The following is a 23,142-nucleotide window of genomic DNA, read 5'->3' on the forward strand; positions in this document are numbered from 1 at the left end:
GCAGCATTGCACACCTCCATTTGTGTGTGCCAACAGTGGAGCTTTCTATGGCAGACCCGGGCTCTTTTGCACACACTTCCTGCCTCAGCCTATACCACATTCCAACCCCCCAAGACTGCCTCTCTTCAATCAACCCCAGTCATTTCTCCAGTTCTACCCTCTTGATCCCAAGCTATGGCACCCATTCCTGGCAAGCATCAGTCAGCTTGTGTCTCAGGCCAGGGACCACACAGACCCTCAGTGTTGGTTTCTCTCCATTCTGCCTGCCACAGAGCAGGTCTTGTGATCTTCTCTGAGCCTCTAAAGCCCCCCTTCTGTCCCAAATAACCTTCTCTCTGGAGGTGAAGGTACTTTTCCTCTTTTGCAGCTCTCTCCCTGAGGGGTAGGTTCCATTCTGATTTTCTTTGTTTTTTTTTTTTCTCCTACCCAGTTTCATGATGATTCTTCTTGTACTTCCACTTGTACAAGATCTTCTGCCAGAGTTCAGTAGGCATTATGTGGGAATTTGTGCCTGTGTAGCTGTATTTTTTATGTGTTTATGGGAGAGGTTGAGCCCCTCATCCTTCTATTCTGCCATCTTGAAGCCCCTCTCAACCATGTATTATTATTTTGCAATTCACCTAACACCCTATTCACTAAACTTTGAATGTCCTTGTTTTTAGTAATTTCTTCCATTTGAAGTCCTTCTTTAAATCTAGGACACATAGTCCCCCTTTCTTTCATCTCACCTTCCTTTCCTATTTGGAACTGGTCTCTCCTTCCCTCATGTTCTTATCAGACTCTGCTCGTTCATTTGTTCAATTACCTGCCACATTCTAGTTTATTCCAGAGAGTGGTATGCAGGTGTCTTTCCCCAAAACAGGGGCATGATAATCACTTTGAACTCATGGACTATATTACATTTTCCTTTACTTTTCTAAAAACCCTACACATTTGAATGAATGGTTTTGAGAATGAACAAATTAATCTATATTTAGTGAATAAATCCATGTTGAGTGAATAAATGAATGCAAGTTATTTAAATGACATGAAAGATCCCTCTTTTCAGATATTTTAACCTTAATAAGTCTGCAGGAAGAAAGTGCATCTACAATTACAGGCATTAACCCCTACTCTGAGTTTTACTGAATATGCTTATGAGATCAATGTGATAGAGAAGTCTGTACTGAGTAGATGGAACTCTGCCTCCTGTTTGCAAAATTAGCTCTTCTGTGTTAATCCTTTGGCTTTGATGTTGACAGTTCATCTTTTTGTCATGAGCCATTGTGCTGTCTTCTTGTTTACAAAGGTCTTAAATTTCATGCTACGTATGTGCATGCCAAATATTAATTTACCCAGAGGTTGTTAACTCAGTTGCTATTTCTTCTTTCTCTGAGTTATCTTGTCATTAAGGTATAAATAGTAAATGATCCCGTTTGTCACGTTAATTTCATTAATAGTGGCAAGAGTCACCCACTTAATGCAATTAATTCCCTCATTTAACAACAACAACAAAAAAATCTTAGTCATCTAGCACATAACAGGCACTGTGATAAACCCTGGAGAGATAAAGATGAATATGGTAAGGTGATCACTTTTTAGTAAGGTGGACTGGAATGTAAATAAATCACGGTAATACCTATCATAAATGCTTTATTAAAGGGAAGAGTGGCTTTGCAAACAAGGGTGTCATGAACTTTGTCTGTGAGAGACTAAAGGAGGGAGAAAAGAACTCTGAGCATGTCAAGTTTCCTTCTCCAGGGAAGCAGGACGTCATCTACAATGACCAGGTGCCTTAGCAGTTCCAAAGGAGTTTAGAAATAGATAGATAGATAGATAGATAGATAGATAGATAGATAGATAAGTATTACTGCATTTCCTTGGAAGGAATTGATGGTTAAATTAGTTTCCTCTTTTGTCCCCTAAGAAGGATTGGAAAGGTGAGCAGCAGCTGACGGAGCTGAGGTGGCCTGTACTTGGATCATGCTTAGGGAGGTGAGTGGCTCTGAATAAACATTGAACACCTGGGTCTTCATTGATGGAGGTGAGCACTCAAAGGGAATCGTGTGACATTAAAAAAGGATGGCAAGTGCCAGAGCGGGTGAGAGGAAGCAAATGCAAACTTCAATCTTCTAATAATTTCCCTGAGAGCACAGCAATCTGCCATGTTATGAATCTGATTACTTAAAGATCCACTTCGATCATCATTTACACACCTGGAAGATATCTTTCTCTCTCTCTTTCCCTCTCTCTTGTATGGAACACACCTCTCAGACTCTAAGGTGCACTGGTCAATGCATAAGGCATGCAAATTCACAAAGGTTGAAAATCAGTAGCATCTGAATGATCCAAAATTGAACCGTCATCAGTCGGGAGGTTTTGTGGCACGTAGTAACTCAGAAGAAAGGACCGGAGTGGAGTGCCTCACAATGTCAAAGAAGAGGTAGGCAAGAGGGCTTTGTAGCTAGGAAAACACCCCCCACACGTCATGTTTAGGAAAACTTACTGACTTCAATTTGAGGAATATGAGCAGATACAGTAAACATTGAGATGAAAGCCAATTCACTGGTTAAATTTTCCCGTCACAGTGTCCACTGATACTCGGAAAGTCATTCACTTACATATTGTAAAAGGACATTTCCACGTACTCTTTCTTCTTAAGCAATTTGAGAATAAGTGTGCCAGAGAAAGAAAAGTGCCAAAGACACAGCTGGCATGACAATCCCTGGGCTTTACCACCAAATCGGAATGGCTGACACAGAAAACAGATCATGGGACCCATAGCTAAAGGGGCAAGTGATTTGCTCAAGGTCAGAAGAATTTTGCGCCAAAACGAGAAACAAAAACCAGAAATATCTTGACGCTTAGTGCTGTTGTTTATATATCATTTTTCATTGGGGAATAAAGTTTCAATAAATTGATTACATGATAATTACACTATAGCTACAATTCTTTATTATATTCAACTATGGAAATAAGAGATTTGTTGAGGGAGAGACAAGTAGTCTACTTTGCTTAACTGTATTGTATTGAGTGTAAGGATGGGAGACTGGAATAAATGCTTTGCATCCCTATGTGCCATTCTAAGTTATTGGCATTTGATTTATGGCTATGTGAACAGTAGGGTCAGTCAGGTTGACATTTTAGGTAGATATTCTTGACATTAGTGTACAGGACGAACTGAGCAGTATCAAAGGGGAAAGGTACTCAGGGAGGATAAATTATGGTGCTGTTTCAGTCATAGAAGTTAAATACAAGAAGAGAATTAACTAAAGTAGGAATTAGAGGGTCATAATGCTCCCTAAAAAAATAGAGAAGTGTTGACTTTGTTTTTGAGGTACCAAGGTTAAGATAAAAGTACAGTGTCTAATGAGACAGATTCACTTTTAAATTTCAGAAGGAAAATTGTATTTAAAGTTACAAACTTGGCAGTTAATTACCCACAAACATTTGATAAATAGAACTGTGACAATGGGTGAAATTTCAGTGAAGTAGTAAAGAAAATGAAAGGAGAATTGAGAAAAGAATCATTGGATAAGATTTCATTTAAAACCTGATGAGTCATCCATAAAAAAATTATAAACTCAACCATCAAAATTTAAAGCTCCAGAGAGGGTATAGCTCAGTGATAGAACACATTCTTAACATGCACAAAGTCCTAGGTTCAATCCTCAGTACCTCCATTAATAATAATAATAATAATAATAATAATAATAATAATAATAATAATAATAATAATAATAATTTTAAACTATTGCTCTTTAAAAGATACTGGTAAAATAAACCACACATTGGGGGAAAATATTTGTAGAACATATATTTGACAGAAGGCTTATATCCAGAATATAAAAGAAGCATCAAAACTCAATAATAAGAAAACAAACACCTTGATACAAAAATAAAGAGTCTTGAACAGATACTTTAGTAAAGAATGTATACAGATGGCCAATAAACACTTGAAGAGATGATTTTCTGTCCTGGTGAGTGACTAAAAACAGTCAGCTGGGGCCATAATTATCTCAAAATAATAATTAAATGGTCATAATGTCATACACTTACATAGTGCTACAATTTGCCAGACATTGTTTTAAGCACTATTCAAACATTAAACTCACTTAATGAGTTAGTAAAGAAGGGTTTTAATAATACATTTTATGAAAGAGACATAGACATAGAGAGATGCAGTAATTTACCCAAGATCATGGAGCTAGCAAGTGTCTGAGGCCAGATCTGAACACAAGCAGTCAGACTCCAGAGCTCATGCTCCTGGCTCTGACTCTATGCCACCTGTCTGATTAAAAGCAAGAATACATTGAGCACCTACTGTGTGCCCAACACATGGTCATACACTATAGAGTCATAAGGCACTGATTAAATATAGTTCCTTTTTAGAGGAGTTTGAAATCTAGCTAAAAAGACAAGCCAATGAATACTAAACATTTGACTGAATCTCATTGTAATCCAATTTCACAATACAGAGATTATTTAAAGCAGTCTAAGACCCCTATAGTTTAGGAGCTTACCAGAGAAATGCAAGGACTTTAAGGCTTTAAAACAACTCAAATCAGAGGAACAAGTTTGGACATTTGAAAAATAATCTTCTATGATTTTTAATGTTACCAGAATTATTTATCAAGTATCTCCTTCATGCATGTCAGGATCCTTATGTTTTAAGATGTTCCTAATAACCTAGTGTCAACAAGATTGATCCATGTCCAAACAAGACAATGACCTAATTCAAACATCTCCTTATGCTAGAATTGTAACTGTTGAGTGAGCTGAAACAATTCCTGCTTGCCAGCTACAATTTCAGCACCAAAGACCTGTCCTTAAGGGTTCTGATTTACTGTTTGTGTTTTTCCTCTAAGTTGGTAGCATCCTTTATCTCAGAGTGAGAACTGTGCAAAAGATGATGTATAAGAAGCAGATCAATAACAGACATATTCCTTAATTAATTGACTTTGGTTAAACAAAAAATAGTGTCTTTGATGCTGTAGCTACAGAAGTCAGCCAGTGAGACAGCATCTTCCACTAAGCCTCAGATTCACTACATTCCAGCAGCCCAGCCTGGAAGGTAGCCAGGTATGTGTGCCTCTAACAACTGCAGCTGTGCAGAGGGTGGGAAGGAGAAAGAAGGGACTTGGAAAAAGAAACAGAGGAGGGAAGGGGAAAAACAGAGTGAGACACACACACACACACACACACACACACACACACACACACACAAAGAGACAGACAGAGACAGACAGAGAGGGATGAGAGAAATTGTGGGAGATGTGAAAGAGTAAAGGACCAGAAGAAAGGGGGATGTAAAAGCCAGATCTTTATCGGAAGCGATGGAAGTGGTTGCTATGAGACCTGCTGTAGCAGGGAATCAGCAGCCAGCTGGATGCTTATGTTTTCACCTGATACTAACCCTTTTTCTGACACAGTTCAGAGTTGCTTAATATCTAAGCAAGCACCTGACTGGGCAACTTTTTCCTTCTGTTTTCTCCTCCGGTTCCTCAGGTAAGATGGAGGTAGAAAATGAAGCCAGCTGTTCCCTCAGCAGCTCACCAGGTGGGGACAGAGAGTACAAGGTGGGAATGCTGGGAATAGGGGGAGTTGTTAAAAATGGTGTTTTAATACCAAATGATGAGAAGGAAGGACCTGCAGAGGTAACTCTATAGAGTGAATAATAAATAATAATAATAATAATAAAAAAATAAAAAATAAAAAATAATAAAATAATAAAAATAATAATAATAATAATAATAATAATAATAATAATAATAATAATAATAATAATAATAATAATAATAATAATATTGCTGCCAGGGGCTAGCTAGCTTTAGCTGTTAATTTCAAAGTATTTGGCAAGATGTTTAAAAGTACAAGGACTATTATACTGATGAGTCGGGAGAATGGAGAGACAGCACTTGATTGTTTAATAAGCTTTAAGAAAATCATTTTTTCCCTTGGATTTCATGCTGGGTGATATTTCACATTACTTTATATGTCTTTTTTAAAAATAATAATGGTATTTATGAAATAACCATGCATGGTATGAGAAAAATGTGCTCCCATTCTCAAAAATGCATAAGGAAGTGCTATGAATATTCAATAAAGTCATTCATATATGAAAACAGCTAACATCATACTCAATGGTCAAAAGCTGAAAGCAGTCTCTGTAAGATCAGGAACAAGACAAGGATGCCCACTCTTGCCACTTTTATTCAGCATAGTTTTGGAAGTTTTAGCCACAGCAAGGAGCACAGAAGAAAAAGCGATAAAAGGAATCCAAAATGGAAAATAAGTAATTGTCACTGTTTGCAGATGACATGATACCATCCATAAAAAATCTTAAAGATGATAACAGAAAACTACTAGAGCTCATCAATTAATTTGGTAAGTTCCAGGATATACAATTAATATAGAGAAATCTGTTGCATTTCTATACACTAATAATGAACTATCAGAAAGAGAAATTCAGCCAAGAAGTCCATTTACCACTCCATCAAAAAGAATAAAATATGTAGGAATAAATCTACTTAAACAGGCAAAAAACCTGTACTCCAAAAATGATAAGGCACTGATGAAAGAAATTAAGGACAGCACTGTTCTCTGGATAAAAGAATTAGTATTGTTGAAATGACCATGCTACCCAAGGCAGTCTACAGCTTCAATGCAATCCCTATCAAATTAGCAATGGCATTTTTCACAGAACTAGAACATTTAAAAAAAATTTATATGGAAACATAAAAGACCCCAAATAGCAAAAACAACCTCCAGAAAGAAGAATGGAGCTGGAGGAATCATGTGCCCTGACTTCAGACTATACTAAAAAGCTACAGTAATCAAAATAGTATGGTACTGGTGCAAAAATAAACATATAGAAAAACAGAAAGGGGTAGACAACCTAGAAATAACCCCACACAGTTATGGCTAACTAATCTATGACAAGAATATACAACGGAGAAAAGATAGTCTTCAACATTTGTTTCTGGGAAAACTGGACAACTAGATGTAAAAGAATGAAATAAGAACATTCTCTCATACCACATACAAAGTAAACTCAAACTGGATTAAAAACCCAAATATAAGCCCAGATAGTCCAAATATAACTCCTAGAAGAAAACATAGGCAGAACGTTCTTCAGCATGAATCACAGCAGTATCTTTTTGCATCAGTCTCCTAGAGTAACGGAAATAAAAACAAAAATAAACAAACAAGACCTAATCAAAGTTAAAAGCTCTTGCACAAAAAAGGAAACCAGAAACAAAACAGAAAGACAAACTACAGAATGGAAAAAAAATATTTGCAAATGACATGACTGACAAGGGATGACTTCTAAAATATACAAAGAAGCTCATACAACTTAAAAAAAAAAGCAACCCAATCAAAAAATGGGCAGAAGACCTAAATAGACATTTCTCCAAAGATGACATACAGATGGCCAACAGTCACACAAAAACATACTCAATGTTGCTAATTATTAGAGACATACAAATCAAAACTACAATTAGGTGCCACTTCACACTGGTCAGAATGGCTATCATCAAAAAGTCTACAAATAATTCCTGGAAAGAATGTGGAGAAAATGGAATGCTCCGACACTGTTGGTAGTAATGCTCCTGTGCCACTATCGATAACAGTATGGAGGTTCCTTAAAAATAAAAAAAAAATAGAGTTATTCTATGATCCAGCAATTTTACTCCTGGGCATATATCCAGAGAAAACTCTAATTTGAAAGTATATGTGCACCCCAATGTTCATAGCAGCATTATTTTCAATAGCAAAGACATGGAAGCAAATGTCCATCAACAGATGACTGGATAAAGAATATATATATATTTGTGCGTATATATATATATATATAAATATATAAAAACTCAAAAAGGAAAAATATTCAGCCATAAAAAAGAATAAAATAATGCCATTTGCAACAACATGGATGGACCTAGATATTGTCATACTAAGTGAAGTAAGTCAGTGAAAGATGAATATCATTATGATATCAGTCTTATGTGGAATCTAAAAAAATGATACAAATGAACTTATTTATAAAACAGAAATAGACTCAAGACATAGAAAACCAATTTATGATTACCAAATGGGAGGAGGGATAAATTAGGAGCTTGGGGTTAACAGATATATACTATTATACATAAAATAGATAAAACAACAAGCATTTACTATATAGCACAAGGAATTATATTCAGTATCTTGTAATAACTTATAATGGAAAATAATCTGGGAAAATGTGTATATAACTGGACCACTTTGCTGTACATCTGAAACTAACACAATATTATGAATTAACTATACTTCAGTTAATAAAAAGGAAAAATAATAAGACATCTTGACAGAATGGTAAGCATAGTAGCTGTCAGATAAGCGAACGGCTATCACATAAAAGAGGACTCGCTATGTTGCTCATGTTACAATTTAAATTTGAAAGATGTTACATGAATCATTATAATGTAAAGCTAGTTAGTGTTCAACAGTGGACTAGAATTTTAGCCTCCTGGCAATACCATAGTCTTAGTAAAAATGTAATGAAGATGAAACAGATAGGATATCAAGTTACAAAGGTCAAGAAAAACTCAATGTAATGCAGTTTTTCCTTGGGATAGAAGCTACCCCAACAACAAAATGTCACAGAAGGAAAGGTTCAAAGAAATATGTTGGTCATCTGATTAGGGACATGAGCAAAGAAATTCTGCCCCAACTGTGAGTCTGAACTAGCTATTATTAGCTACTGTTGAGGAGCAAACTTTCCACCCCAAAATGTCTCTTTGGTATGTGGATTATTTTAAGCTGAAAATAATCAAGGTCCAAAAGTCTCAGGAAGAAACTTTGACCTTCCCCCTCTAATTGCCTAAATGATGTAGATAGAGGACCAGTTCCAGGAAGACGGCTATCACCATAGATAACTCAATGTCAACTAGGTGTGACAGATGGAAAAATCTAGTAATGTCTATTAAAATTCCTTTCTGTGTCCATTGTCTTTGCTTGGCCCAGCTAACTTTTGTTTGCCAAACATTTGCTTTTCCATCTCCGTGTGACTTGTCTTCCTCCCTTTTGAATTCCCAAATCAGTGCCCTAACATCTATTTTTTTTTTTAACTTTAACTGAAGATGATATTTAAGGTAAGGTTTTCACCCATTTTGGAGTTACTCATTTTTTCTAGGTCTCTGCCCTGTATACATGTTATTAAACTTCTGTTTTATCTTTTCCTGTTAATCTGTCTCTTGTCAATTTAATTCTTAGACCAACCAGGTGAATCTAGAAAGGTAGAGGAAAATTTCTTTCCCTCCAACACAACCCTTTCTTACTTTTGGTGTAAGATTCTATAGAAAAACATCTACTTATGCACAAGGAGAATTTTGTCTTCTCAAATAGCTACCTATAGAAAGCTTTCTTACAGGTCTTGTTTACTTCTTATCATCCCATTCCTGGACTTGCTCTGACAGATTTTGTGGGGAAAAAAGAAAAACAAAACAGAAATTATAGGTCATATCAGATTTGACTGAAAATTTTGGACTGAGCCTCTTAAAAAAAACTAATAAATCTTTGATGTTATTTTCAAAATTGACTGTCCTATACAAACATCATCCATCCTGTATATGAATATATCCCCACACATATCTCAGGATGTGTGGGTATTTGTATGGCAGAGAAGTCAGTAGTTCTCAGAATGGAGGCAGGCACTGGGCTTTGGATCCAGGTTTTTATCTGACTCTGATGTCCTCTAGCTGAGCACAGATTTCAGTGCCCGTGGTAAATAAGATGCCCTAGTTTGTCTCAAAGAATTGATGAGAGGATTAAAACAAACACTATATGTAAAGAAGTTAAAAATATCTGACAAGTGTTGACAACTCAAATAACTATAATTTTTATTATCACTCAGGAGGAAAGAAAAAGTAAAATCCAGTGGAGCCTCCCACGTGATCCAGTCGCTCAGCAAACTACTCAGAGTGGCAGCAGAAAGGAATGAGACTGTATCCTGTAAATTCTGGACTTCCCTGAGGATGTAATATTATACCCAGCTCTTTCTGGTTACAGGAGTATGTCTTGCCTGCTTCAGCACCATGGCTAGCGCTATCCCTCCCGATACCTAGAGGGCTGCTTTTTCTTTTACCACCTGTGGGGCTTCCAATGTTACCTCCTCTATGAGGCTGTTCCTGGTAATCGCCCCTTTCTCAGCATTAGGTGTTTCCTTGTCACTTACCATACCCCAATAGGATTCATATTATATTTTTGTTCTTATTGTCTACGTCTTTTCACCCTCATCCCTTCCCCCACGACACATATCGAGTTAGACTATAAACTATGTAGGGCGGGGATTTTGCTTTTTCTACTCTGTTTACTGCTGCTGTATCCCAAGTTTGACATAGAGTAGATGCCCAGTAAATACTTATTAATGGAAAAAAATATTAAAGTCAAGGAGAGAAGGCTGTAGAGATGCAGGTCTAGAAGAGGGACATCTTATAAGCACCTTAAGCTGCAGAAATCAGAGTCAACACTTTTTGAGGACTGCCCTGTTTCTGCCACCTTCCTGTATATCTAAGCTTCACTTCTATTTTAAGCTCTTTAGAAGAAAGAATTAATATACTCTCAGATTCCAAATAATGTGAAGCTGTAGGTAACACAATATAAAGTAGAGGAAACTGAATAGAAGTTAGATATTGTCAGAAAAAGGAACCTTTTTAGGTGCGCTAATAACAGTCTAAAGCCAGACCTCTATTTAATTGTCATCCATCTCAGCTTGTTCCTATTGAATTGGATTCACATTATAATGATAAAAAGTGATATTTGCTCTTGCAGGATTTTGCAAATATCTTTTTTATTCACTAAAGCCAAAAAGGAAATGAGTTTTAGATTTATACAAAATTCAATCATCTTCAAAAAGCCCATGCTCCTCCCCTTTCTTTTTTGTGCAGTGCCGTTTTTAAAAAGTGAGGGCATGTCTGTTCATTTGATGAGACTGACAGAGTCCTTAGACAAACTTGGGGGGTGGCGGGCAGGGTGAAACTTTTTGGCAAGAGGCAAGATGGCAGCAATTTTGAGTGATGGTTGTGACTACAATTTCAATCACGATTAAATTACACTGAAAATAATATCCATGTATGTTTAAGCTGAGAAACAAGCAGAAGTATACAGGAACTGAATTTTTAAATTGTGTGCCTTAAGGCAGAATTCAATTTAATTTCCTATAAAAAGCCAGTCTTCAATAATATAAGATATGTGTGTATTGAGTTTGCTCAGGATTGGCTATATCTAAGCCTCTTACAATTTCCCAACTAATTAAACATTAACATTTACCAAGGAGTCAATTTCTTGTCAAAGAATTCATTCATGGATATAGAAAAATTATGCCAGCTGTTCATAGTCCTTCATGAGAGTATAGACTAATATTTTATTTTATTGCTTGAATCATATATAGATTGGTATGAAGGAGTGGATTTTTCACTGGCAGTGGTGGCCATGGTAGGAATAAAAGAGTGAGTACTATTTATGTTAAAATGAAATATACTTAGGGAACGTGTAAGCATGATACCGAAATACGATGTATTTAGCTTTAGACAACAACTACAAAGCTAAGAATGATAAATGATTTAAAGACACATTTTAGTAGTATGTCTTAAAAAGCCTTAAAGTCACAAAACAATAGGGGACAATGAATAGTTTTGAATAGAATCCTAGTTTGGACAAATTAGCTACAAAAGATATTTCAGGAATCATTGGGGACATCTGATATGTCTGAATTTTAGATAAAGTAAACACTTACTGAAATGGAAAATGGAACTTATTAGCTGAAAAAGTTGTTAAAAATGGTATGTATGGTGTGATCTCATTTTTGCTTAAAAATACCTACAGAAGTTGGAGCAATCTTCTTTGGGTCCACAAGGACTGACACTAAGAAATGGGATGCTGGATTTTCATCTAACTGGGAAGATGGGGACATTCAATTCTCTCATTTATGCAACCTCTTTGCTGTCTCTTCAGACAGCTGAAGCATGGCCCTTTGGAGAGTCCAGTACGTAAGTCACACTTCTATAGCTAGAGATAGCAATTTAATACTCTAAATTCACTTAAAAAATTCAGGTACTTTTGGCATCTGTTAAAACATGCCAAGGGGATGTGTGGGTAACAATGCAGAGAGGAGTGGACTGGGGTATATAAGATGGACTTGGGGAGAGGCACCACGCTTTATCCTTCTGTTTCTCCATATAGAACCTAACTCCTAGAAAATGCTAAATAAATGTTGAATGAAAGATTAAGTGGATGTGAAGAGTTTCTTCTATCTTTCTTTTTTATACTAGTATCAATTCTATTAAGAGATTAATTAGCTACCACCTTGGAAGATATAGGAGGTTGCAAAAAGCCTGAGAAAATGAGATTCAGTATAAGCAGATGGAATGTAAAAGCAGAGATTTTGAGACGGGAAAGTTTTGTAGAAAAAAAAACAAACAAACAACATCATAGGGGAAAAATTCCCAAAGTCCTCTAACCAAAAACTAGACCAGAAATTCATCTTAGCTAGCTGGCTGGAGTCAATGACTAGCATGCTAAATGATTGTTTTGTTTTTCACTGTAACATTAGGTTGTGATTTCCTGAGGATTTGAAGGACTTCTTTCCATTTACCTCAAAAAGTGAAGTTTTATTTCCTTTATGCAATTCTGTATCAATCATAAAAATCTCCAAAGAATTCTCAGCCTTAAATGATGAACTGAAATTTTAACTCTGCCAACAATTTTAAGGAGCAGATTGATCTGGAAAAAGATTTGGAAGATAAGACCCCAAATCTAGAATTTTCTTGGTGAACTGCTCAGGAATAAAATACCCACAATGAGAACGCCTTGAGGTTTTGAGGACTATTTTGAAAACTGACAACTTCTTTTGGCAGCTGTCTGATTCAAATGAAGACGAAGGATGTGAACAAAAAAAAGATCAGGCTTCCACTGCCATATTTGGGTGGCAGATACCTTTGACAAACTGGCCAAGTCCATGGAACCATGAACAAGTCTCAGAATAATGCTCTTAAAGATGTAAAATAAAGGAGATGAAGTTTCAAAGGAAACCAATTATATTGAAATACATTTATCACAAAACTGAAGATGTGATATAATAATGTAAATGCTCCTTTAATAATACATAAAATAAAATCAACTAGAAGGAAAAATACTGTAATTTCAAAGGAATGATAATCATTAGCTCTACCTCGAGGAATTGGCACAAACTACAGATGATTAGAAAACTGTTATTTCTATTGGTGACAATGCCGCGAGCACTGTTCATAGTTCTCCTGTTGGTTGTCTATACTCAAAGGAACGAATGCCACCTCTTAACTAGAGGTTAGTTGAAAAGAAGTATGTTCTCTTTTAGTTCTGTTCAAATTTGTAGACCCCTTAAATTGAGAGCCTGTGATCTGGTTGGGTTTATTTTGGCCTCTCTGAGGATAATGCTATAGGTTAGAGTTGAAATAAAAACATTAAACTCTAATAATTCAGAGTTATCAAATAAAATTAAGACTGACTTCAGGGCAGGCTTGAACAAGTGGGTCTTTAGGAGTATTAAAAATATTGATTTCCAAATTTCAAAGAAATGGAACCATTGAAACAAGTCTCTGGAAATTCTCATTCTTCAAAGATGCAATGGAATAAAGTCTACATGAGTTTTATTATTCAGTTGGAGGAATCCAGGAAATTGTTGAGAAAAATAAACATTTTTCTTTGAAGTAACATAAACCACAAGAAAAGCTAATATGCTTGTTCATTTCTATGTTAGTTTTTTTCAGAGTCATGATTTATACAAGTGTAACAAGAAAGGGTTAGTTACCAGCTCCTTTCCGAGGTTTAAGGGATGGTTAAACTGCTTGTATATGGAAAATAAACTGATAAATATAAAGCTGGCTTGGAATTGCAGGAAGTGTGTGGACCATTATAGCAAATATCCAAGTCTATGGGCAGACATTTAACCGACTGGATTGCTGCTGTATTTCTCACAAGCATTATTATTCCATAAAAGGTTGCTCTGGTGATTTTCAACTGAATGTATTCATTGTGTTGGACAAATTCACTACATAACAGCTGATACACTTAATGGATATTGCAGTAAACAGGTAAACCATGCTTTCATATCAATAACAAGATAAATAAAGATTGCTTGTCTTACCCCCTGCTGCATTCAGTCTGGTTAAAAATACACCCTGTGTGACCTGAGAACAGACATGATTTTTCGATCATCCCATGATTTCCCTTTCTAAAATGGCACTTCATTGTTGGTATCTGACACTGTCCTTGGCATTCAGGGACTAGTTTGAGTTGAACTAAAATCATCACCCTTGTAATTTCATTCTGCATCAATTTAAATACAGAACTCAGAGAACCATAGCAGGTTTTGTTCTACATGAAGAAAACAAAACGGTGCTTAGAGTTTTACTTTGCATTCTTAAAGTTTCAGACCTTGGTGAAGAAGTGGGACTGTATGGATGATCAAGTCCTGCTACCTCATGTTGTCGGCTTGACCGTGTGATGATATGTCTTCTTAAATATAGCCATGGAAAATTATTTCCTAGTTGAAGGAAACTTCTAATGGGGGCAAGCAATGAGCAGCATTGCTATGAACATTATTTCCTTTCTTTGTCTATTCATTTGTATATTTTTTGAGATGTATTCTGGGTAAGACTTTGTTCCAGCTGTAGAGACCTATGGAACTTGTATTTTAGAAGAAACAACTATATATATTTCTTTCTTCTAAAATATAAATTGTACATATGTGTGTGTGTACACACACACACACACACACACACACACACACACACACATACAATAAAAAGGCAGGAAAAGAGGAGTAGAAAGTAATGGGAAAGTTACTATCGTCTTGAATTCACATACGTCCTCTCTGAAAGGTAACATCTGTGCAGAGGCCAGAAGGAAATGAGAGAAAAAGTTATGTGTAAATATTTGGGGAAAGAATACTCCAGAGAGAAGCGTCATTAAGACGTAAAGTTGCAGAAGTCGCATGGGCCAGATCAGGAAGGACATGGCGTCCTTGGTAAGGGTTTTAGATTTTGTATTGAGCGTAATAAGAAGACATTAGAGAATGTGAGAGAGATGCGACATGATTTATGTTTGGCTGCTCTATGAAGAATAGACTGTAGGGAGGCTTGTTCTGTCCCTGCAAAAGCAGGGGGGTTGCTTAGATGGTGGGGACAGGTTGAGCCCAGCTGAGATTAAAGGGGTGGCGATAAATTGTGGTATTTCCAAGTTAACAGAAATAATACTAAGGGTTATTTAGAACAAGCTGGATTTAGGGAAGATAGGGACGTTACAGAACCATGCAGAATGGAACCAACACAAATCAAAACACACAGTCTCCCTGAACCTCTCTCTCTCTTCTCTTCTGAACTTCCAAAACAGTCATTACTATCACATCAGTCAATTACCACCTTGCCAATATCCCTTATATTCCAAAATTTTTACTGAAGCCACTTTCACAAGTGTTGTCTCTTAACTGCCAAATCAAATGTGAACTTTTCACTGGCTTCTCAAGCAAGTTACATAATTGACCGCTGCTTGCTTCTCCAGTCCACTGACCACCATGACACGATGCAGCCTGGTTCTTTATGAATCTCTCTGATCTCTGCCTCACTTGTAGGTTCACTTTCTAGTACAATAATAAATATAAAATACAAGATTCCAGCATTCTCCAGGGTTTTGCTATTGCCCACAGCTCTTCTCATGATACATTTTCTCAGAGAAACCGTACAGTTGACTGGTTGTGGTTAGATTCCACGGAGTCAGGTTTCCTGAGCTCCAGTCTGAGCTCCAGCCCCAACTAGCCAGCTTTGTTAACTTGGGTCAGTTCCTCTCTTGACGCCAATCCTCGGTTTACTCATCTGTAATATGGGAATGCTACTAGTAACTGCTCCATATATTTGTAGTACGTCTTAAATGAGATAGTTCATTTAAAGGACTTTGGAAAGAGCTCAGTCTCCTCTAATTGTTCAATAATTGCACCAGTCTTAAACATCTTCAACTTGTTCAACTATTAAATTGTTGAATCTTAAAAATGTATTTGCCCAAGTTGCAGGTTTGTATATTCATCTACCAATAGAATATTGGGCAATCCTTAGATGGTACTCTCTCAATATGTCAAAACTAAACTCATTTTTTCTTCAATGTTTTTTCCTGTCATTATATTCTCCTTCTCAATTGATAGATACCTGTAAACTGAAAAACTTGTTCACCTTTTATTTCCTCCTTTCAATCACTTCCCATGCATAGTTAGTATCCTACTGATTTCACCTCTTATATGTAATTTTTTCCTTCTGTTTTCTGTCTCCATCACCAGTATCCCAGCCCAGGGACTCACCATCACTTCAGGTAATATTATAATAGTCTTCATCTGCCCCCTCTGAATTTCCATTTAAATTCTCCTTTGAGTTATCCTGCTAAAATATCAAGTCAGCTATGTCATTTCTTGCATCCCATTTGCTAAGAGCTCTCCAGGGCTCAAAGACAAAGTCAGCACCCGAACACCAATTTACTAAAACCACAGGGATCTAGCTGCTTGCTGTTCACCTGCCCAGTTTCATTCTCTAATATCTGCAGCTTCAAACTTTTCACTTTAGCAACACCAAAGGGAAGTTTATTCATGCTGTCCTCTCATCTTTAAGGGGCCCACCCCTGCCCCCACCCCCCACCAACCAACACCCCCGCTGCCCCAAACTTAAACACAGTTTCAATTTGCTGTTTACCACTTAGCCTAATGATTCAGTCTTCTTTGGCTTCCAAGCTGGGTTAAATGCTACTTCTCTGCCCATCTCTTCACGATTGCATCTCCATATTTTATTATTTTTATATGTCGAGGACTTTTTTGTCAACTAGACCATGAGCTTCTTCTTTTTTATTTTTGTACAATTTATTTTTATTTATTTATTTTGGGGGAAGGTAGTAAGGTTTATTTATGTATTTATTTTTAGAGGAGGTGCTGGGGATTGAACCCAGGACCTCATGCATGTTGAGCATGAGCTCTACCACTGAGCTACACCCTCCCCCCCAGCCATGAGCTTCTTTATGGCAGGACCATGTATTCATCTTTCTGTCTTTAGCACGTAGCATCTAGGTGGAATCCAGGGCCTCAGCTAAGTGTTAATTAATAGAATAATTTAATTAACAAGTTATTTCAAAAGTTCTCCAGTGCCTCCTTAAAAGGAAATTCTCTAGAATATTTCTTCTGAAGTACCAGTTTGATTGTACTTTTAAACTTTAATGATGTTAGCAGATGGGGGGACCCTTAAATTAGGAAGCCCATCCAAGTGTGGGTTCTTGCCACTGGCCATGAAACAATTTGCACAGCAGCAGCAGAGGGATGAAGTAAACAGCCACTTTAATGCTCAGAAGGGGAAATGGAAGGAAAGTGCCCAAGGATGGAGGAGGACAAAAAAGCCCCGGTGTGGAAAAAAGGTGCTCGAGTGGTGAGCTGTCAGCCAGGCTGGCTGGTAGGGACAGCTCTGGCCTAGGTTGGGCACATGGACTTTTATGAGAAGATTTTTGCCATCATGTCCTCCTTCTGGGTGTGATGGAGTCAGTCAGTCCTTGTCCAAGTTTTTCAGTCCTTGTATGGGTTTTTCTGGTGGTTGTCATGGCAACTGTCAACATAAGCTGGTGGGTGTATCACTCAGCACGTTAATACATTTCAATGGCCATGTAATGAAGTGCGAGGTCCACTGGACATCAAATCCCCCACCAGTCTTAGACTGGGTGGGTTCCAACCAGTTCTTATTTCTTCTCTGCAGCTGCCTCCTGAGACTTAGATAAGAGTAATTGATTCCTATTTGAGGGAGGGGCAGGGGTATGATTCTGTGGGCAACAGTCTTGGTAACAAAGAGGAAAGTTTTTAATCAAAACACCTGCACTCTAGTGGACCTAGCATCCCCTCCACTAGGAAAAAAAATCTCCCAAGGGTTCTGTTCAGCCTTGAAAGTTTCAAAAGGAAATGAAGGGATAATCTCAGTTAACTGTTGAGATAGGTGGTCGGAGTTGCTGCCATCCCTCCAAACCTGCAGGCTTGTACTGATCAGCTGCTTGAGCCTCCTCTTCTGTGACTGAGGGAGGCCTGGGGGCCTTCAGCTTTTCTATAAACAACAGGCAGGGGGAGGGGCACAGGGTCCTGCTCCCTTTCAATGGCTTTAAATTGATCGTAAGACGGTGACTCAAATTAAGTCTTACAGATCCTTGCCATATGGGTATAAAATCTCTCTATGGATTTCCTTTTTAATTTTATAAATTCATTTAAATAGCAATTTATAAGTCAATGCAAACATATTCTGGATCATTCTGGATGGCCATTTTGTAATCCAGACTTGCCACTTGGTTTTCGTTCAAATGCTTCCATTTTTATTACAAAGAAGATGCTTCAAGTATTCACATAGGTTGTCCTCATTCAACTTTTAATTTGACCAGAATCTATGTTTTTGAGATCATTGGAATTTTTTTGGAAGATCCACAAGGTCTTAAATTTGAGAAATATTACTGTAAGTTAAAATCCATTGTCTTACAATTAAAGCACTCACTCTATTGATGTGAATATAATTTTATAGCCCAAACATATATATTACTCACTAAAAATACCTTAGCCATGTTTTTCTTTCCCTACTTCAACTCCATGCTTCGAATTAAGCCGTTATCTATGTATACAATCAAAGATGCTCATCTGTCATTTCTGCCTTCATGTGTTCTGTGTATTGCACATTATGTCACCCACATGCTGTCTTATCTATAAAAACTTCCTTAATTGTAGTTAAGTTAAAAATTGCTTGGTTCTACTCTCTTTTTCCATCTTTTGTTACTTTCCACACGACCTGTAATAGCATAGAAATCTATTTCTCTAATAGATTTTGTTTTTTCTAACCCAGAGTGTGGAATGGGTGAGTGGGAATAAGATTATTTATTCAAGTGAATAAAGAAGATAAACCCCTTTGATGACTGTTAAAGTAACTGTACAAATGGTTGAAGATGTTTTCTTTGCATCCCAGAAAGTCGTACTGATTCGTGTTAACTTTAGGGAAGCATAAAGAAATGAACACAAAAACAGAAGACGTTTATTGTAAATGAAATAAGTTGTCATCTTGTGATTTATTTTACACGCTTAGAAAAGGTCAAAGTGGGGGCAGGACAGAGCTTCTGATGATAAAACTCAGTAAAACTTAGGACCTTTTAATAAAATAAATCTATTGGAATTTTTATTGTGATGATTATAGAATATACAGATTCTGGTTCAATTATAGTTAGAGTGACACGTGGCCAGTTACTTCACTGAGCATCAGAATTTGATGTGATTTTTCTTAAAAAGGGGTCTTTATTGGGAGCATTGTTCTTTTAAAACTTTATTGTGAAAGACATTTTGTGTGTGTGTGTGTTAAAACAAGTCATACAAACCCAGAAAAATTCCTCCAGAAACCATCTTGCTCTAGTGTTCTTTAAATGTTTTATGGAAACCTGCCTGGCATCCAAGTACCATTTTCTATCTGAAATTGCATTTCTTTCTTAATTCCCATGTTATCCTAAGCAAAATGTGCCTTGTTTAGTAATAGGATGCAAAAAGAGATCTGTCACGTCCAAACTGTTCATTACTTAGAACTACTGCAGTCAGGAGAACACGTTATTCACCAAGAATAAATGCACTTAACTCTCTTCTGAAAAGGCCATGCATTACTCTCACTTGAAACCAATGCTTAATAAAAGCTTTTGTTAGTTTATTACACATTCTGGTATATGACTTTGTGGTGAACTGAGATTCCTGGAGTTGGGAAGATGCCAGGATTACCCCTGCCGCCTTCTACTTTTCTCCAACAAAATTTAAGATTGGATTTCACCTAGTTCTGTAACTTAACAGACCTTATTGATTGTGTTAAGGAAGTGATGAAATCTCGTGTCTGTTTCCAGAGCTGTCACTGCTTGGTTTGTCTGTCCCTAACCCTTTAGCCACACTGGACAAAAGTTTCTTCATCTGTAAAACACATGGTTGATGTTTTAAGATGCTTTCCATTTGAAGACATAGAATTCTGTGCTGAGGCTGTGGCACCGGGTTGAGAATTCACCCCTCCTTGTCATTTCCACCAATCTCAAATCCCAGCTTTTGTGGGTCCATGATAGACATTTTCATCATCATTCCCCTGGCTCACTTTTCATTTTTAATAAAATGCACCCGATCGGCTGCTTATTCATAAAACAAAAGAACTCTCTAACTTTTGATTTTGATAAAAAGTGTTTTAGTACTCATTATTTGTTAATTTTCTAAACTGATATTTAAGAATTGTGTTGTTTCCATCTTAATGTCACCAAAAACCTATAACCTACACAAAGAAAAATGAATCAAAATGGAAATGGAAAGGCTTTGGATTGGATTCCCGATTGGAACGTATTACTAAATGAGGGACCTTAAAACTTCTCCAACAAAGTTTAAAATCAATTTCAAAAAACAAGTAAAGTAAAAGACATTTATCTAAATGTGTCAATAGCTTAGAATTATCAATGCCCCTAAAACATTCGTTACACAAGTGGAAAGTTTTTAGGTAGATCCTGTGTTTTAGTTCCCTGCATGTAAGCCAGAGCTTGGCTACCTTTTCCACCCTGTGGGTTATCAATGGAGCTAAGTAACTCAATCAATATTGGTTAACAGCCTTATCAGGCTGAAGGCGTAGACCCTGGGCTGACAGCTGGCTGGGACAAAGGATCCAGATACACGTTATGATTACTCATTTTAAACTACCCTCTGCCCCTGATAAATGGTACAGTATAATGATTCCACGCTCAAATTTATAAAATTAAAAAAATTCTTTTTTTTTACTCAGGTCAACTAATATTTACTGAAAAAAATTTTAAAAGAAAGATGTGATTCCAGCCATAGTCTAAGCTTTATGGCTTAACTTGACCCTATTTTGTGATTTAAGCTTCTTGCTCCTGCTGTGGTTCCCAGAGCCATCTCTTCAGTATTTCCCCAGAGTTTTCCTTAAAAAAAAAATAATCACACGCTTCTAATTCTTTCCCAGGAGTGTCTGTTTATCTTGGCGGCCACGCACTGTCTTATTGTCTATTTCATATTAGACTCAGGAAGCCTTTGTCTAATGAGTGCTTTCTATGCCACTCCGAGCCTCCATCCGCTGTCAGAATTGCTTTTTCCTTTTTATACGCCCACTGGATCCTGCATCACTAACCCACCTTTCAGGATGTAGCTATTCCATTCTGTTAAATAAGATGAGTATTTATCAAAAGTGCATTCACATTTGCAGTGCTGTTCTAGTTCGAGTAGGCTGTGGGAGAGGATATTTAAACTCATTATCTTGGTGTTGTGGAACTCATCAATTTATTGGTTTTCATGGGAACAAAGGGTGGCTTATCAAAATCTCTGGGGGTATGTGAATAATAATATTTATAATCTTCATCATCATAATAATTTGAAAATGCATATTCCACATTATAATAACATACTTATTTTGAATAGAATATTAGGACTCACTATTCTCGTATTACAAACTGCAAAAATTAAGGCTCAGCAAAATCTTTTCAGCCGCTGAAGACTGTAGACTCTAAGATACATCAAGAGATACAGAACATACAAAGAAGAAAGACGTGACATTTTTATTTGTACCTGGGATGTAGCTGGCCATCTTGAGGGATTTACTCTTCTGGGTGTTGAAGCACAGTCTTATGTATTCATCTCAACTGTCTTTATTTGTTGATGTATCGATGATTTATAATATTGTATCAGATGTACAGCATACTGATTCAATATTTTAATAGCATATATTCCATCTAGTGCTATTAAAAATAATGGCTATATTTAGCTGTGCTACATAATACATCCTTGTTGCTTCCTATTTTATACATGGTAGTTTGTGTCTCTTAATCCCAAAACACTATCCTGCCCCCTTCTCCTTTTTCCTCCCCACTGGTATCCACTAGTTTGTTGTCTATATTTGTAACTCTGTTTCCTTTTTGTTATATTCACTAGTTAATTTTTTGAATTCCACATGTAAATGATAAAATACAATATTTGTCTTTCCCTGTCTGACATTTCACTAAGCATAATACTCTATAGGTTCACTACATATATATATATTCACTACATATATATATCTCACATCTTTATCCATTCATCTGTTGATGGACACTTAGGGTGCTCCCATATTTTGGCTATAGTAAATAATGCTACTATGAATAATGGGGTGCATGTATCTTTTCAAATTTGTGGTTTCAGTTTAGTTTTTTTGGGGGGGGATATATACCCAAGAGTGGGATTTCTGGACATACAGTAGTTTTATTTTTAGTGTTTTGAGGAACCTCTGCATTGCTTTCTATAGTGGCGACACCAGTTCACATTCCCACCAACAGTGTACAAAGTTTCCCTTTTCTCCTTATCCTCACCAACATTTGTTATTTGTAGACTTGTTGACGATGGCCATTCTGACAGGTGTGAGGTGATACCTCATTGTGGTTTTGGCTTACATTTCTCTAATGATCAGCGATGTTGAACATCTTCTCATGTGCCTGCTGGTCATCTGTATGTCTTCTTTGGAAAAATGTATATTCAGGTTTTCTGTCCATTTTTAAACCAGGTTGTTTGTTTCTTGGAGCTTGAGTTGTATGAGCTGTTTATATTTTGGATAGTAACCTCTTATCGGTCACGCCATTTACACATATTTTCTCCCATTCTGTAGGCTGTATTTTTATTTTGCTGACGGTTTCCTTTGCTGTGTAAAAGCCTTTAAGTTTAATTATGGCCTATTTGTTTATTTATTTATTTACTTTTTTTGCCTTAGGAGACAGATCCAAAAAATATTGATTGGATTTATATCAAGTACTGTTCTGTGTTCTCTTCTAGAAGTTTTATGGTTTCAGGTCTTACATTTAGGACTTTAATCCATTGTGAGTTTATTTTTGTTTATGGTATTAGAGAGTATTCTAATTTTATTCTGCATGTGTAACTGTTCAGCTTTCTCACCACCACTTGTTGAAGAGTTTGTCTTTCTCCACAGTATATTCTTGTCTCCTTTGTCATAGGATAATTGCCCAGAGGTTTGTGGGTTTACTTCTAGGCTCTCTGTTCTGTTCCATTGATCTATGTGTCTGTCTGTTTTTGTGCCCGTGCCATGCAGTTTTGATGACTAT

The 23,142-nt window shown here is 36.7% G+C and overlaps 1 non-coding gene and 1 pseudogene across 1 annotated transcript; both read right to left on the minus strand.

The window, feature by feature from the left end:
- Positions 1–23,142, minus strand: part of LOC105085255 (MKI67 FHA domain-interacting nucleolar phosphoprotein-like) — a 65,349-nt pseudogene that overhangs the window by 29,197 nt on the left and 13,010 nt on the right.
- TRNAV-AAC (transfer RNA valine (anticodon AAC)) lies at positions 16,953–17,025 on the minus strand. Its single transcript has one exon. It is a non-coding gene; the product is annotated as a tRNA-Val (tRNA).

Source organism: Camelus dromedarius, chromosome 32, assembly GCF_036321535.1.
Source record: "Camelus dromedarius isolate mCamDro1 chromosome 32, mCamDro1.pat, whole genome shotgun sequence".
NCBI classification, from domain to species: Eukaryota; Metazoa; Chordata; class Mammalia; order Artiodactyla; family Camelidae; genus Camelus; species Camelus dromedarius.